This window comes from Manis pentadactyla, chromosome 2 (assembly GCF_030020395.1).
Source record: "Manis pentadactyla isolate mManPen7 chromosome 2, mManPen7.hap1, whole genome shotgun sequence".
Lineage (NCBI taxonomy): Eukaryota > Metazoa > Chordata > Mammalia > Pholidota > Manidae > Manis > Manis pentadactyla.
The window spans coordinates 5,523,080-5,539,288 of NC_080020.1; the positions used below are offsets into that span (position 1 = coordinate 5,523,080).

General features: G+C 41.3%; 2 long non-coding RNA genes across 2 annotated transcripts; one reads left to right on the plus strand and one right to left on the minus strand.

The window, feature by feature from the left end:
• Positions 1 to 1,710: 1,710 nt before the first annotated feature.
• LOC130679980 (uncharacterized) lies at positions 1,711 to 5,166 on the minus strand. Its single transcript, XR_008992964.1, has 2 exons — positions 4,072 to 5,166; positions 1,711 to 2,140 (listed from the first exon to the last, which is right to left on the minus strand). It is a non-coding gene; the product is annotated as an uncharacterized LOC130679980 (long non-coding RNA).
• LOC130679984 (uncharacterized) lies at positions 3,556 to 15,975 on the plus strand. Its single transcript, XR_008992971.1, has 3 exons — positions 3,556 to 3,754; positions 7,336 to 7,494; positions 15,364 to 15,975. It is a non-coding gene; the product is annotated as an uncharacterized LOC130679984 (long non-coding RNA).
• Positions 15,976 to 16,209: the final 234 nt, after the last annotated feature.

A 16,209-nucleotide genomic window follows, 5' to 3' on the forward strand; every position in this document is an offset into this window, starting at 1 on the left:
CTGCCTCCATGGCCTTCCATCGTATTATTCTGTTTTTTTATTATTTTTCATAGCACTTGATTATATCTAATAGTATCATTTGCTCACTGTGTGTACTGTATTTACTGCGTGCCTCTCCACTAGTTTGTAAGCTCATTGAGCTCGGACAGTGACTTTGCCAGTCACTCCATGTCCCAAACATTTAGGAGTGTGACTGGCTGGCTGGCTAAAAATGCAAAATGCAAGATGCAAGAAGCATCTCCCTGAGTCCTGATTCTGACACAAAGCTGCCTTTTACACAGAAGTATGTGGCTAGGGTCAGCCACAGCCAGTACGAAAGAATCAAAGTTCGACTTTCCAGAGGAAGAAAATACAAAACTAAACTAAACAAAACAGAGACAATGTGTCCACTGAGAAAAGAAGCCCTTAGGCAGCACTTGGATGCCACCTGAGGTCTGACTTCCTAGGGAATTCTGGGTGCACCTAGGGAAACTGGGGCAACAGGCACCCAGGCACCTACGTCTCTTTTGCCAGAGCAGCTCTGCTTTTATCTGCAGTGTTTTTTTTTTAAAACTGTAATTGGCTTCCACAAAAGGGGATGTCTGATAAATAGGATTCCTTCACTGGAAAAGAATGTGACTGTTTAACGCATTTAAAAGTCCTCTTCTGAGCCTCCAAAAATAGATATGAGATGAGTTTCTTATAATCCACACTTCTCCCTGCTCTCTGGCCCCACTGTTGCAGCTCTGGTCGAGACCCCTGCCCCCTTCCTTTGGGCCTGACAGTGTCTGGGGGTGTCTCCTGCCTCCTTGTCTGTCCCTTCCGACGACTCTTTCTTCACTTGGCTGTGAATGAATGTCACTGTTCCATGCTGGACTCTGAGTTGTCCTTCCTCCATGGCTCCCCGGGGGGTTTGTCACAAGGACTCATGTTACACTCAGCTCCCTGGCCTGTGACCACCTGCCCCCGGCTCTCTCGTCCCTCAGTGTCTCTGTCACCAGCACACTGCCCAGAGCAGTCACACTTGAGTTTTCCCTGGCTGAAATGCTTCCTTCTCATGCGTGGCTGTGTTCTGGCTATTCTCACACCATTTTCACTTGGACTTGCTAGTGGAAACCCCACCTGTGCTCCCTCAGGCTTCCCCACTCGCCACCCCCACCCCACCTTACCTCGGCCTCAGGGACATCATCTCCCTCGCCCCCTCTGCCCGCACGCATCATTTGCATGGCTGCTGTGACATTGTGCCAGCCTATTTTCCTCTCTGGACTATAGAAACAACCTGTACTCATGGGAGAAGATAGGATTTGAAGCAGAAGAATCAGTTGCTGGTCCCCCTTGAACTCAGACTGCTTCTGTAAGCCAGGACTTACCCTCTCTCAGCCTCAGCCTGTTTAACTATAAAACATATACAGTAAGATCTACCTCTTGAAGTTGGTGTCTGTGTTGATGTACATGAAATTAATTTGGAAGCCATAAATGTGAAGTATTCCTACTCCTCTGTGTGGCCTGAGGCCAAGGACCATTTCCATCCATCTTTGTACCTAACCCCCAGCCCCAGTGCATTCTGGGATCTAGCAGAGGTCCATTCATTTACTACAGTTCTGAGAAAAAGAGAAAGGACTCATTCTGATTCAGACTTAATACCTCAACTTGAACTTTCAAGATGCTCGGAAGAGCTATTTCTGATCTGGAGGGTGTGGGGTGTGGGGTGTGGGGAATGACTGGAAGAAAAGCTATTAGGCTGTTTATTAACTAACAGATTGCTTGGGGGTTTGTCCAGGTGAGCCTCTGATAAGACCACCATTAAGTTAGGACTGTTCTGGGTCTGTCCTGTGTTCTGAGAAGTCTATCCCCCAGGAGTTCTGGGAGCTTCCAGCCCAAAAGCCCTTTGAGAAAGAATTGGAATGAGGCATTTGCACTAAGTCATGTACAAGTTTGTCTGACTGCCAGGGTATATGGCTAGTCAGGAGGAAAAGGAACCAGGCTTCCTACAGTGACGCTCCATGGAGAAGTCCTGAAGGATCGTCCGGTCTCTGCAGCCAGGCTTGGATGATGCAGGGGGTAGGTGTTTCAGGAGAGGCTGTGCTTGGCTTTCCTCTGACCCAGCTTCTGTTTCATCCTGTAGTGCTGGGCCACCATGGCTGGTCACTCAGGTTGTGCACTGAACAAGAACATACATAGGAAGATATCATTCACATAATGAATTTGCACATACTTGGCACATCCTTTTTTGCGTGTGCGCAGTTTTCTGCCAAAGAAAATTCAAATGTCTTAGGGAATGGGTGGGCCTTTTCATTTAGACTAGAGGAGGCTCTGGCAAGACACCTTTAGATGGGGAGGGCTGTTGAGAGTGGAAAGAACTTTGCCATTAAGATCCCATGAATCCTATTTAGGATATCCCTGCCAAACAGCCGGTCTGAGGCTGTGGAAGGAGTTTCCCTAGTGGTCATGGTGGGAAAAGCCCCAGAACCCAGAGGTCCAGAAGTGACTGCCTGAGGCCTGTAAGCAGGAAGCAAAGCCAGGCAAATGTGGGTCTGTAGGGAGTGTGGAAGTTCCCAGGCTGGGGCAGGTGGCCTGCTTGTTCTGCCCTCTCATAGGGCTGAAACTCCCACCATCAGAGCACATCAGAACCAGACCATCACTATGTCTTTCTTCCCATCGAACCTGGGAACAACTCTTTAACGGCGATCATTGTGTCTATCCTGCACATCCCCTTAGAACCTAGCGCAAGTCCTGGTGCGTCGGATTTATTCACTAAATCAGTTGATTTAGTGGTTGATTGATGCCTAGTTTTATAAGTTTTATCCAGGTTTCCCATTTTCTCTTCATTCCTTTGTGTTTTCTCCCCAGACTTGGGGTTTTTCCACAAGACGATAACGTTTTCAGCAAACCATATAAACCATCGCTCAGCACACAAGTTAGAAAAGAGCATGGCAGGAACCCTGCGGCCCAAAGAGGAAGTCTTCTTTCCAGCACCGGGTCTCCACCCTCCCTCCATCTCCGAGTCATCAGAAGTCATTTCCTACACCCTAAAATTCAGGACATTTATCAAGTCACTTAAGAGCTTTTATTGTAAGCTTGCTGAGTATCAAGGACTGCCTTTTACTCTGGGAAGGGATTCAAAGTCTTCCCCCAAAAATGACATGCTTGTCTAGCTGTCCGCATGCAGCCCCTGTGGCCCTCTTACCATAGACCTAATTCAGGTTTATGTGCCAGAAATAGAACTTCTGCCTTCCAGATTCAACAAGGTCTTCAGACCACGGCTGTCTTGCATAATATGGAGCTGCTATCAGAGCAGCTGAGGGTATATTTACAGTGTGTTTGAAGAACGCTGTGCAAAGAATAGGAGGTTTGGCCGGCTGGGAGTTGGAGAATTGACTTCCATAAATCTAAGACCCCAAAAAATGCCTTTTTTGTTCAAATGCTGGAAAGAGTTTCTGTCGACCTTTTTGCTTCATTGAGATTTCTTTTAAGTTTTCCTGGTAACCAGAACCAGGTTTCACAATGTGTGTCGCCCCTGGCGCACGCCCGGGGAGGGGGGCAGCTTGCTATTTCAGTAACCCCCCCCACCGCGCTGCGAACCGGGGGGCCTGCCAGCAGGTACCCTGCCAAACCAAACAGGAATCAGTGCGGACAATAGGAAGATTATGTGGTGGAAAATGGATACCCCGCAATGGGGAACCCTGTCAATTATATTTAGTCGCGGCGTCTTCCCCCCCAGACCACAGAGCCAGCCTTCGCTCCAAGCACTCAGAAGACGCCTTTGAGCGGAAAGGTCAGTGGGTGGAGCTGGAACAGTGCGCCTTTTCTCTTAGAACTTCCTGTGTGTCTTGCTGTCTGGCCACGAATCTTTTCGCCACCGCTGTGCCCTTTCATTCACACCAGTGTCAGAGCCCCCTGTGCTCCGGGAGCGGAGAGGGGGCAGAAGCCGGGTGCGCGCAGCGGCGGCGAGGGGCTGGGGGCTCGGCCAGCGCGCTCCGTGCGCGGCCCCGGGGCGGGCACCGCTCACCCTCCTCCCTGCTGCTATCTGCACCCTTCCACCTGCAGGGGAAGAAAACCAAAAACAAAACGAGTATCAAACACACAAAGCACCTGGGTTTTCCACGGAGCACTGCACGGGGTAAGCGCACCGGTCCACTCCCAGCGGTCCGACTGGCCTCTGGATGGATGGTCACTGTTGTAAACCGCAGGCCGAGGGGCTCCTGTCCCTTGCCAGCCGCCTGCCAGGCTGGGCCAGGACCCCTGGTGTGGAGGATGGTTCCAAGGCTGTGCTGGAGGCCACAGCGAGCTCTGTGCTGCGTGCACCCCTCCGTGTGAAGGATTCTTGGCTCCCTGGGTCCTCTTTTTCTAAAATGCAAAATCAAGTAAGTTCCTGTTTTAACAGTGAAACAGTCCAGAGTACAACAAATAATATGACCCTCATGTACCCATCACGTGATGTGTAGGTGTTCCTATTACTGGAAACAGATCTTGTTTGTTGTTTTGTTTAAAAGAAATAAAAGTTGGAAGATACAGTAAAGCACTGCCTTCCTCCCCCTCTTCCCCAGACAGTACCTCCTGAGGTTGGTGAGGATCATTGCAATGTGGCTTCTAGACTTTTACCATGTGGTTTTATTCATATACATATGTGTGCGTTTGAACATGTTGCATGTTTTTTAAACTTACATAAATGATATATTTTATATTTTTCAAATTTTTTATGCTCGACCCAATGCTTTTGAAATGCATCAATGTGAATATTGGTGAATTTACTTTTTAAATTGTTTAATATACTTTTAACTTTAAAAAAATATTTTTTGAATCCAATCTCCTCTTCAGGGGCATCTATTCCCCCCACTCCTTTTTTTAATTACAAAGAATGCAATTAACCTGCTTGCACATTTATCCTATGTCTAGTGTTTATTGGTAGACCCTCAATAAATTAGAAATACAATTGCTGAGCTGTGGTTGAATTTCCACTGGCAGATTGCTCTGAGAAAGCTATTCTAATTTCCAAGCCCACCAGCAATGTCTGACGTTTTCACCAAAACTTGGTGCCAACAAATTAATTGTGTTTGGCTGATCTGAAGGTTATAAATAGTACCTCCCCATTTTATTTTTCAATTCCCTGATAACTAGTGAAGTTGAGCATATTTTCATATGCTTTTGTCCTTTGCTGTTGTAGCTTTTTAAATGGTCTGATCATACACTTGCCTACATTTCTACTGTGTTATTTATTGTGGGAATTCTTCTATAAATTTGGGATTTATATGTGCTTCCCATCGATTTCTCAGTGTATGATTTTCACTTTGTTTATGGTGTCTTTTAATTTTTAATGTAGTTAAAATTTACTTTTTAATGTAGTTGAATTTATAAATCATTTTCTGTTTTATCAGTATTTCGTGATTTTTTATGGAAAAGAATTCCTTCTTTAGTTCTATTCTTCCATGCTTTATTCTGATTTTTTTTAACTTCAGTCTTTAGACCATCTGAGAAGGTGAATTTGTGTATGTGGATACAATGAAGCTTCCTGTGGCCAGGATTCCACCTGGCCCTGGTTGGCTAGCTCACTGCACACGTGTGGGCAATGTGTCGTTATTGACTCTTTATATACAAAGAGCTCAACCCAGTGCTCTGGGAGACATGGTGGCAGAGCTGCACGGCTGCAGGAGAGCAAAGCAGAGGCTGGAGTGGTGGCAGCGCCGAGGACAGAGATTAGGACAGCTGTGTGGGCAGAGGGGCACCGAGGCAGAGACCAGCTTGCTGCCTGCAGACTCGCTCTGAATGAATGGGATTTTAGTGACTGACCTGCCACTGTGGAAATAATGTTGGTATAACCCTTCCAAGAATGTTTTACTGTCATTTCTTCAGTCACATTGAATCCATAGTGAACTTGCCTGGGGCTGAAACTCATTGGCAAGACATGTATAATGAAATAGCTTAATTTTCTCTTTTTATATATGGATAATCGATTATCCCATACTATTTGTTAAAGAGTATATCCTATCCTCACAGATTGATGTCATCTGCATAGTCCAAGTTTCCTTATATTTGTGGTCTATTTATAGATGCTCTCACTGATCAATTGTCTATACTTTTAAAGTTCTGATAGTTTTATTAAAAGTCTTATTATAAATTGTTTTTCTTCTTTTCCTCCTCATCTTCCTCCTCCTACTTTTTATTCTTCTAGATTTTCTTGGCTCTTGCTGGCTTTTTACTCTTTCATAAGATTTCAGAGTCAACTTGTCCAGATCCTCGAAAATTCCTGGTGAAAATATGACTGCAGTTATGTAGAATTTATGAATTAATTTGGAAAGAACTGACACCTTCATAATACTGAGGGTTTCTATCCATGAAAACAGTGTATCTCTATCAATACTGTCTCCTTTTATGTTGTTCAATGAACTTTCATAAAAGTTTTCTTTAGGAATATTCCACATTTTTGTTAGATTTACTTCTAGACAGTTTATCAACTTAATCACTAATAAATTTATATTCTCTGATTGGTTGCTTATTTCTACCAATGCAAATAATATTCTTATATTATTCCCAGGTCTTAGTAAAAATCCAAAAGACCTTATTCTAATAATTTGCATAAGTTCTAGGCTTTTGTAAGTGGGCAGTAACATCAATGATGACAGTTTTGTTCTGCTTCTCTAATACAGGACTGTAACCGTGCCCACCCCCACCTCCACCTGCATCATCAGAAAGAAACTGATAGTTGGGAAGCTTTCTCATTCCCCTTTTAAAGAGCATGCTTTTGTGTTATTTTTGATGTGGGCATCTATAACAGATCTAAAAGTTACCTTTTAAGAATGTTGCTGTTTTTTCTAGTGGGGTAGTAATTTTTCTCGTCTCATGACTTTTTGTTTATTTTTTAGCACTTGCTTTTCTTCATCTCTTAAAGATTTGATACTTCTCACCCTCAACTGTTGTTGTAATATATTAATAAAATACCCAAATTTAAGACTTAATCATATGCAGGACTTGATTTTCTAACATATTATCTAGAATTTTTATATTTATGGTCATGAGTAAGACTGGCCTGTAGTCTAATTTTCCTGTACTGCCCTTGTCTGGGTCAGTCAAGAGATTATGCTGACTTCCTAAAGTGAATTGGATTATTTTTCCTGGTGGTCTGATCTCTGGGAGAGTTTGTGCGGAATAAATGTGATGCATTTGGGAGAATTTGCACATAAACCATTCTGGACTGGAGATTTCTTTTAGGGAGGTATATTTTGAACCATATTGTAACTCCAGGGGGAAAATAAGTTCCCAGTCCAGGGCAAATCACCTTTGAAGCCAAAATCAGTTAAAGGGAGAAACAAAGTGGGAGAATTTATTGCTTACAAGCAGTCATTCACTTCTGCTCCCCAGGTCTCTCAGGACCCAGCTGCAAAAAAGGGGGCCCCACCAAACCACTCTGGTCCAGATATACCCTCACTCCCCGACCCTTGTATTCACCGATTGATGTGGAAATGGACTACTCTCCACGCCTTGGAAACACCTATTGACATGGAGATGCACTAAGGCCAGGTGAGAGATTCTGGAAATACTGCAATTTTACCCAGGCATGGCTATGGGTCTGCTCATATTTCATATGTCTTCTTGAGTCAGTTTTGTTAAGATATATTTTTCTAAGGCAGAGCTCAATTCATCACAGGCAGTATTGTAAAATGCAAAATGGTGTGCTTAGATGTTGCCGTAGTGTAAAAATTGCTTTCACAGGTACTAAGTACTTACTCTCAGTTTCTATACTTATTTCATTTCAGACTGGTAACCAATAATTTGCAGAACAGTCAGCTGACCGTACTTTGAGTAGCACTATTCTAGGAAATCACCTGTTTGTCAAACTTCTCAAATTCGTTAGCATAGAACACTTTATGATAGTCTCATATTATCTTCAAGCATTACTATTATATGTGTAGTTTTATTGTTCAATCCTAGCAACAGGAAGTGTGGGATAGCGGAAAGAGATTTAGTCAGAAGCACCAGCTTAATCCACAACCTTGGCGTTTATGATTTGGGGGCAGGTCACTTCTCAGAGATTCATTCTCTTTTGGAAGTTTAGGTCAGAGCTTTTCAAATTTTTTTCAAATCCCTTCCTCCTCCAGTGAAAAACATTTCTTCAAGTGAAGCCTAACTGTAAAGCATATTAAAGAAGAATTGCATTCCCCACCCTCTCCCTCCTCCAGGAAGCCCTTGAGGGGCTTCACAAAGCCCCTAGGGACAGCACAGTTGGCTACTGCCTGTTTACCTTGCAAAGGTTTTATGTGAAGCTTCCTTGAGTTGGCATCAAGCCAAACAGCCAATAAAAAAATCAGCCAAAGTGACTGCATTAAGCATGGTTTCCTTGAGGCCAGAGAGAGCCTTGCAGGTTGCCTAGCAACAGAAATTAAGGTCTGCTGGCCACCGCGGAATGAAAAACATCATTTGAAACCTGGGAAGAAATGGTTAACCCTTATTCTCTGTCATGATTACAATAGAAAGATCCGAAGGGCAACAATTTTCTAGCTCTCCACTTCAAATCCTCCACCATCTCCTAAACTGCACATGGCAGTCACCCACCAAAAGACAACAGTGGATTTCCCATTTTATTGAACATGGAAGGTGCTAGCAACATCTTCGTTTCCTCCATCCAGGTTTTACTTGAGGAAGGAGAGGGATAACAATGTAAACATTTCCCTCTTTCCTACCACAGTATGTAGAGGAAGATATTCAAGTGCAACGTTTGCTTTTGGTCTTTTTATTTTTTGTTTGTTTTGGGCTGTTTCAGCACTTTAACCTTTGGCAGTCCTCTCCCTGTTTTGTTTTTTGTGACATTGGCTTTTGTGAATCCAGATCGGCAACTTCTAGAATGTTCTACACTCTGAATTTATATGATTGTTTCTCCATAAATTGATAAAAGCTGAACATTTTGAGCATGAAAACTACATGGGGGGTATTGCACACTTACTGTATCTCATGAGGTAGCAGATAAAGTCAGGTAGTTTCCCTATTGGAGAGGCTATCTGACCACGTAGTTAAGATGGCGATTACCAGACGTAAAGGTACAATTTCCATTTGTAATTCCTAAGTCATCTGCATTGGGAAACTTCGAGATCATAAGAACATTCAGTTCCATAACCTGCCAGTCAATGGTCTTAGCATCCGTTGTGGATCTTAACCTTGCTAGAATCATTAATAATAATGAGAGTTGAAAAATGAAGAATCGTTTTTAGTTCTATTCATTCATTCCACATTTATTAGCTGGCATTCTATTTATAAAGAAGATTCTTCTCTTTCTCTTTCCCTGTCTCTGTATCTCTCAGTCTCTCTATGTGGTTTCTCTGTGCTTGCCTGTCTCTCTCTCAATGCTATTATAGTAGTCACTGCACATCGTCTCTAAACCTTGTTGCTTTTGATCTAAATTGCTCCATAAAAAGGCCTTCTTTTGGAAAATGTTTGTTGTTGTCAAGGCACAGTGATTTAGGGTTATTTGTCTGTGGTGTCGTCCAAAAGCTTATTGAGGAGGGTAGAGTCAGTTACTTCACCTGAGCTTCTATGAAAGCTCTTTTATTTATTAGTAAGGAAGTTGGTGAACGATGTTATTAAGTAACTCATGAAAATAGAGACATGTCAATAAAAGAAAAGAGGGAGTAGGAATCTTTTCTTTAAGGGTGTTGCTGAAGCCCTCAAACTTATTTGATTTCAGGCTAAAGAAAAGAGTTTGAGATGTGTTTCCTTGGAAGCCCTTGGCCCCTAAATGAAAGGATCTAGTTCCTGTGCAGAGGGAGGCCACGGAACATGTGAAAGGCCAGCAGGGAGTGTTCCCTTAATTGATGCTTTTTCAAATAAATTAATGAGGGCAAAAATAAACTTAGTTTGGGTCAGGATGCTTGAAATAAAACCAAGCACAATAGGATAAGAATGGAGCTATTTCCCAAGGGAAGCTGACAAAGAAACCACTGGACGATTTTTTAACTAAAGTTGCCACAGTTGAAATTCCCTCCTTGTAGATGTCGTTCCCAGGAACTTTCCTACATCAGGGCAAATTGTGAATATTCCCTTAGTTTGTTATACAGGAAAGAAAGCTCTTGAGATACAGACTTCTTATGATAATGAATCATTCAGGGCCACTGCTTTCTCTGCATAGATTTAAGAGTGAATCATTCAAAGATGAAAAAAGACCCAAATCCTGTCTTGTGACATCTCCAGAATTTCTATCTAGAAGTTTAAGGATGACAGTTTAGCAGCTAAGAGACTTGTCATGGAGTTGTGTTTGCATTTCAGGCGAAGGTTTTTTACTTAGTTAATATTTTACAGGTCAATGAAAAAATTAGCAAAGGTTTTTGAAAATGACATTACTCATTCTTTGTCTAAGAGTGTGAAAATATCAATTATGTTCATATCACAAAAGGGGGAGAAGTTGCCAATGGAAATTATGAAAAAGCTAAAACTTTTCTCTAATCTGGTACCACCACTATTTGTATACTTGGGGACCTTAGTCTTAATAGGGATGGAAGATGCAGAAGCAAATAATTATAATAAAATATAGTATTAGAAGGATAGGTGACGTTAATGAGTTAATGGTGCTAAAATCATTTGAGTTAGAGCCTTACTCACTAGGGGGCAATGAGATTTTCCTTCACAAGCATTCCAAGATAGAGTTGGATTCAGAATTTGGTCCTCTATCCTCTATCCTTTTGTTTCTATCCTCAATTCAAACATTCATAGGGAAACTTCACACTTGTTAAACCAGTGTTTTCTCTTACTTGCAACTGTTTAGGGAGAACTAAATTCAAAGGGGTCACGGGAACGGGTATAGGGTACAAAATCTCTAAGGAATAGAGGTCAAGCAATGATGAGAATACTGGCTTAGCAGAAAATGACTGGATTTTGAGCTTCTTGAGGGCAAGAATAAAGTATCATTTATCTGTATTTTACCAGTGTCTACTGCTGGACCCACCACATTGGAGGACAGGGTAGTGTGACTTAAATGGGAAGAATCTTGAATATTCTCTTAACCAGGAATGTAGAAATACAACAGAGTGACTTTTCAGTGATAATATATACTGAAGTCTAGACATTCGGTTATGCTGTATATATAATATATCACTCCGTGGGTTTATAATCTAAACCATGATTTAATGAAGTTTAGTAGAATAACATGTTTTGAAAGGCTATAAATATAAATCTAATTTGATGACTTAACCTTTTGACTTAGGGCTTTTTGTCCATAATAGGAATAACAAAAACATCAATAATTAGCCTTTGAAACAAAATGATTGAAGGAAACATAACTTTTCAGTTTTCTAGGGTGAATATATGCTTCTTCAATGTATAAGCAATTCCTAATGACAACAGTAGCCATCAGCTTAATAAAGCAGGGCTTAGAAAAAACTACCAGTTCAGACATTGTGTGTTGATTCACTGATAGTCCTTGGACTTCAGGCAGTTGGTTAATAGCTGTAAGAGCCTATGATTTCAAGCTACAAAGCCCAGAGAGAAATAACACTCTAATAGTAAGCAATATATGAATGAAGAATTGACTATTCTAACAGTAAGTTTCAGCACAATTTGTAGAGATCCAGTTAGAAGCTGTGTTTGTTTCTTCGTTTTAACAGAGGCATCTTGCAGCTGTTTGCAGTTTGTAGGAGAGGTTTTCAGGGTATGATTAAATCACTGGGACTTAAAATCTAGCCATTTCACAGTTGCTAAAAACCGTGCCATGCTGACACGAGTCCTTTCCAAATGACTGGTTTATTTTTCCACAATAAACTGTAACCAGGTATTTCACTCCCCTGAGTGAATCTGTTCTTTAGGGTATACATTAAGTCATTTGTTTAAAGAAGATTCTATCAGTATATGCACATCTATCTTATATTCAAGATTTTCACTGTTTTTAGAAAGACTTAGGTATAATTGAAATTAAGGGTAATTTCCTTCATAACCTTAAAGGATTTCAAATTCTGTTCTCATTATAATTCAAATTACCTATTTAAAAAAAACATTTAAACCTAGTGATCCATTTTATTTTCATCTCATCATATCTTTATCTAAAACATTGTATTATGCCAGGGAGAGGTTGTGAAAGTCATTTAGTGGATTGCCACAGTTGGCGTGTTTCTCTAGATGATCTCTGTATTCAAGTCTTACTGGGTAGGGGTTTTCTACTTTCTATTGGACTTTTATGCACTTTTTTTCCCCCCAAACTTATAAGCTCTCTTTCATAGATGACAAAATAACGTTCTCTGAAAACCCCATTTAGTATAATCACATTCAAATTCGTTTTATTGTTATCTCTGAAGTACATACATACAAAGAGGAGAGTGCCGACATGATACTGCTCAATATCGGATTTAAAAAGTAATTCTAAAACAGTATGGAGGCTCCTCAAAAAATGAAACACACAGTTATCCTATGTTCCAGAAATTCTACTTCTGAGTATGCACCCCAAAGAATTTAAAGCAGGGACGTGAAGGTGGGTTAGTACATCTGTGCTCCCAGCAGCGTTATTCACAATAGCCAAAAAATGGTTTATCCAGACAATGGAATATTACTGAGATTCAGAAAAAAAAGGAAATTCTGGTACATGCTACAACATGGATGCACCTTGAAGACGTTTTGTTCAGTGGACCCAGTCAGTCACAAAACGACAAATACTGTATGATTCCACTTACAGAGGCAGAAAGTAGAATGATGGTTTCCAGAGACTGGGGGAGGGGGAAGGGGGAGTTAGTGTGTAATTCATACCCATGAAATTTCAGATAAAAAAGTTCTGAAGATGGATGGTAGTAATGGTCGCATAATATAAATGTACTGAATGCCACTGAACTGTACACTTAAAAAATGGTTAAAATTGCCCCAATTTAAAAAAATTAGAAACTAGTCCTAATATTTTAGTAAAGTCTCATGAAAAAACTTTAAATTGTACTGTTTTAGCAAACCATGCTCCTAGAGGTTATTTTAGCTTTTGAGGGATCTTGTGAGGCTGCCAGAAATGAGATGATTAAGGCAGAAAGAGCCTTCGCAGAGCCGGGACTTCAAATAAGACCTCTAGTGGGGCTTGGTAGGCATTGTCTAAAGACCACGATTTTTCTGCAAGGCTCAGACCTTAATGAGCATCTTCATGGTTAGATGGGGAACAGTTATGGGGATTAGAAGCAGGTGCTCCTGGAAGAGCCCAGGTAGCTGCCGTAGGCCCTGGGGTAAGAGAGATGGGGCTGATCCCACCTCCAGAGACATGGGACATCCTAGGCAGTGAATCCTGACATAGAAATCCCATCCAGAGACTGGGACACATAGTGGTGGCGGGGGCTGGGGAGCAGTGTAGGAAGAGCTGGTCTCAGGAGCAAGGGGAAACTTACTGGTACTTGGGGCTCACATTCAGAGAATGTAGTCATGTCGGCTGTGAGCATGGACTCTTAAATCCTACCTAACTTAGGCAAGACTGGCATGGGATTGAGTCTACAGGTGGCTGTCAAGCAAGTCTAGCTATTCCAGAGGAGAGGATTCGGAGGTTGTGGGTGCAGAATGGGTAGAAAAGCTCAAGTCAGATCCTGAAAGTTTAAAGAATGTAAACATCTTCCACTCCACTATCTGGCTGAACACCCGTATCAGATCTTTGGCCCTGGGTGGGTTGGTCCCTGGCACTGTTGAGCATCTCTGTACCTCTTCCCATTCCCCTAACAGCTGCCCATCACGATCCCCATATCCTGGTGGCCTTCTCTTTTCTCTGCTTGGTGTTTGAGCTCCACATCCCCAGGCTAACCCCCTACCACCTCCGGATCCACACCAGCCTGCTCACACACAAAACTTTCTGAAAGGGCTGGACCTTTAGTGCTTCTTTCACTCTACTTGGTAGGAAGTGTGCAATAAACACTTGTTGAATTATGTTGAAAACTTCCCCACCACATAAAACTATCCCAATGTATTGTTTCTCAGCTTCTCAGTGTGTCCTGGTGCCAGAGAACTGGCCTGAGAAGGAATCAGGATCTACCTAATAACAACTTCTATGATCTTAAGCAAGTGTCTCATTTTTTTGTTGCTCCCCTTGCAAAATAAAATGAATTTTTAATAATCCTCAGAAGAGCAGTCTAGTTCCAAAATGTTGAATTGTCAGAGCTCACAACTGTACCACTGGTGTCTGGGATCTCCCATTCTCTTGTAAATAATTGATCCCTGGCAAGGGCATGGGGTTGTAAAATTCTATTCCACTGCCAATCTCCTAAGCAATACGGTGTCCCTTTCGAATCATCTTCTGATTCTCAGTCCCTCCAGATCTCAGGTCTGAAATAAACTTTTGAGTTTTTTTAGTAAGCTACAGTCAGAAACAAATGAATTAAATATATGATATAATAGCTTGAATACTGATGTTAACTTTAAAAATGATTTTTATTTATTGAATACTGAAGATTTTATCCATATGCATGAATAACTAAAATTTCAGCTTTTTAAGGCCAAATGCTTGAAACCTAGCTATTGGTCTCAAAGCTAATGAAAAGCGTAAAGCCATTTGGTTTTGTTGCTTTTTAACTAAAATAAAGTGAACAAATTCTGATTAAGCTTTGGGAGGGAAAAAAAAAAACCTTCAGCATGGATGACAAATTATATGGCAGATATTAGCTTCCTATGATTCGAAACCATGTTGCTAAAAAGCTGGCTGCCAGCATATCTTCAATTACTATTATTAGTAAAATGGACATAACAACCCTAATGCATAATATGGATATAGAGCACACAATTAATATGAAATGCATACTAAAAGAATTTTAATGAATGAATGAGCATCAGTATTGCATTAGCTTTCTTAAGTCAGAGCTTAAAGCTGTCTGAATAATAGATTTTTATGTTTCTTTTTTTTTTCCTCCATCTATCTCAGGGCAAGAAATTAATTTTTCTTGTTCCAATGTCATCCCTAGATTAATGACCATCATATGTGGATCCTCAGATGCACAGCCATGTGTAGCTCCTGAACAAAGAATTGAATCATTTTTCTCACGGAATACAATTACAATGGGATATCAAATAGATTATGATGTTTTTTTTTCTCAGAAAGAAAGACTGTCAAATTTGTTCTGGTGGCAGTGGTGAAGCGAGACTTAGAAACACAACTGCCTCTCACTTCCGTCAGCCTAGCTTTATTGTTGTGGATGCCATTCCAGTTTAGAAAACCTACAGTGACAACAGGACCTCAGTGCAAAAAGAAAATAAAGGTCCCTGCCCCCCAGCCACTGATATTCTATAGGGAATATATGACCCCAATAAGAGCCACTGATCTACGCATACAACACATGCAAATAAGCATTTTTTATTGAAAATGAGTTTTCAAACTAGCGTTTCATCCTTTTTTAAAAACATATAAATAAGATGAAGTTTGAACAGAGAGTTTTCTTTAATAAAATGCCTACCATGTTATTCCAGACAGTCACCATGAGCGTGACCTTCCCCGCTAGAAGTCAGGGTGAAGAGAGTGAATGTGGAGCCAGAGATCCCGAAGATGTGGATTCCGACTAATACGTCTGCCCTTGCGTTGCAGTGAACCTCTGCAGCTCTAAGGAAGAGCATGTAGGAAAGCCTCTGAAGGGGGCTGCTACTGACAGGAGCCAGCATGTCTTAAAAATGAACACAAAATTCCAAGTTTAGTTAGACTATAAAGTAATTGCAAGCATTCCATTTTAAAGGACTTTTTTCCTTAATACTGCTGTGCTATACAGGTGCCAAGAACCTTTTTTGTTTAATTAACGTTTGGAGAAAAGAACTTTTGCCCTCAAAGCCTCTAGATAGGTTTAATGGCCCATCCAAATGCTTTGGGAATTCAAATTATTTTTTTCCAACTACGTAGTGGCTCTGATGTATGAATAATTGGTCCGAGAAATAGAACAGATTGCCAGATTTAGTTCAGAAATCAGTAGGGGAAAAGAATGGTGTTGAGAACCCCTTTTAGTTAAGAAGTTAAACGTGTCTGTCTCTTGCATTAGACTGCTGTATGAATCCTGGGGTCGCCAGCACTTGGTTTATTGCAGGTGCTCAATAAAGTGCGTCAAAGGACTGAATATGAGTTCACTGAGGGGTGAACAGGTGAAAGAGCAAGTGAGTGAAGAATGAATGAACGAATGAATGAAGATTTAGCAGGAGGTACATTTAATACTGGGGGGCAGTGATTCTTGAACTCAAATTGAAGATGAGTAAATGCTTCTTAAATCCAGTTTGACATAACATTCGCAATGTGCTACTTCTAGCCAAGGGCCTCCTCAAGTTCCTTATTTC